The sequence below is a fragment of the Arachis ipaensis genome, chromosome B2 (genome assembly GCF_059453495.1).
Source record: "Arachis ipaensis isolate K30076 ecotype BB chromosome B2, ASM5945349v1, whole genome shotgun sequence".
In the NCBI taxonomy this organism is placed as follows: domain Eukaryota; kingdom Viridiplantae; phylum Streptophyta; class Magnoliopsida; order Fabales; family Fabaceae; genus Arachis; species Arachis ipaensis.
This window is the reverse complement of record NC_142437.1, coordinates 87,549,450-87,550,982: the sequence shown is the minus strand read 5'-3', so window position 1 is coordinate 87,550,982 and position 1,533 is coordinate 87,549,450. Positions and strand designations below refer to the sequence as shown.

Here is a 1,533-nt window from a genome sequence, read left to right as displayed (position 1 = left end):
GGTCATGGTGCCTATGGTACAAGGTATGAAGAATTTTCCGGGATCTGGTTTCTTCTAAGGTAATGTCTGCCTCATTAATGTACTCAGTTTATTGGTGAACAATGGGGGTTCATCCTCCCAAGTCTCATTACCAAATAACTTGGCATTCAGCTTCATGATTGCTCCTAGATACTTAGCAACTTGCTCTTCAGTGATGTCTTCATCCTCTTTAGAGGAAGAATACTCATCAGAGCTCATGAATGGCAGAAGAAAGTTCAGTGGAATCTCTATGGTCTCTGTATGAGTCTCAGATTCTTCTGGTTCCTCAAAGGAAAACTCCTTTCTGTCCAGAGGACGTCCCATGAGGCTTTTCTCACTGGGACTCATGTCCTCCTCACTCTATCCAGGTTCGGCCATGTTGGTCATGGTTATGGCCTTGCACTCTCTCTTGGGATTTTCTTCTGTATTGCTTGGGAGAGTACTGGGAGGAGTTTCAGTAATCTTCTTACTCAGTTGACCCACCTGTGCCTCCAAATTTCTAATGGAGGACCTTGTTTCATTCATGAAACTTAGTGTGATTTTGGATAGATCAGAGACTATGGTTGCCAGGCCAGAATGGCTCTGTTCAAAATTCTCTGTCTATTGCTGAGAAGATGATGGAAAAGGCTTGCTATTGCTAAACCTGTTTCTTCCACCATTATTATTAAAGCCTTGTTGAGGCTTCTGTGGATCCTTCCATGAGAAATTTGGATGATTTCTCCATGAAGATTTATAGGTGTTTCCATAGGATTCTCCCATGTAATTCACCTCTGCCATTGCAGGGTTCTCAGAATCATAAGCTTCTTCTTTAGAAGATGCTTCTTTAGTACTGTTGGATGCAGCTTACAATCCATTCAGACTCTGAGAAATCATATTGACTTGCTGAGTCAATATTTTGTTCTGAGCCAATATGGCATTCAGAGTATCAATTTCAAGTACTCCCTTCTTCTGAGGCGTCCCATTGTTCACAGGATTCCTCTCAGAGGTATACATGAACTGGTTATTTGCAACCATTTCAATGAGTTCCTGAGCTTCTGCAGGGATTTTCACGTGAAGAGATCCTCCTGCAGAATGGTCCAATGATATTTTTGACAACTCAGACAGACCATCATAGAATATACATATGATGCTCCATTCTGGAAGCATGTCAGTAGGACACCTTTTGATCAGTTGCTTATATCTTTCCCAAGCTTCATAGAGGGATTCTCCTTCCTTCTGTCTGAAGGTTTAGATCTCCACTTTAAGCTTGCTCATCTTTTGAGGTAGAAAGAATTTGGCCAGGAAAGCACTAAACAGCTTATCCCAAGAGTTCAGGCTTTCCTTAGGTTGTGAATCCAACCATGTTCTAGCTCTGTCTCTTACAGCAAAAGGGAAAAGCATAAGCCTGTAGACCTCGGGATCAACTCCATTGGTCTTGACAGTGTCACATATTTGCAAGAATTCAGCTAAAAACTGATGAGGATCTTCCATTGGAAGTCCATGAAACTTGCAGTTCTGCTGCATTAGAGAAACTAA

General features: G+C 41.8%; 1 non-coding gene across 1 annotated transcript; it reads left to right on the top strand.

Moving 5' to 3' along the window:
- The first annotated feature begins 1,158 nt into the window (after positions 1 to 1,158).
- On the top strand, positions 1,159 to 1,266 carry LOC148574728 (small nucleolar RNA R71). The gene has a single exon (XR_015905904.1). It is a non-coding gene; the product is annotated as a small nucleolar RNA R71 (small nucleolar RNA).
- Positions 1,267 to 1,533: the final 267 nt, after the last annotated feature.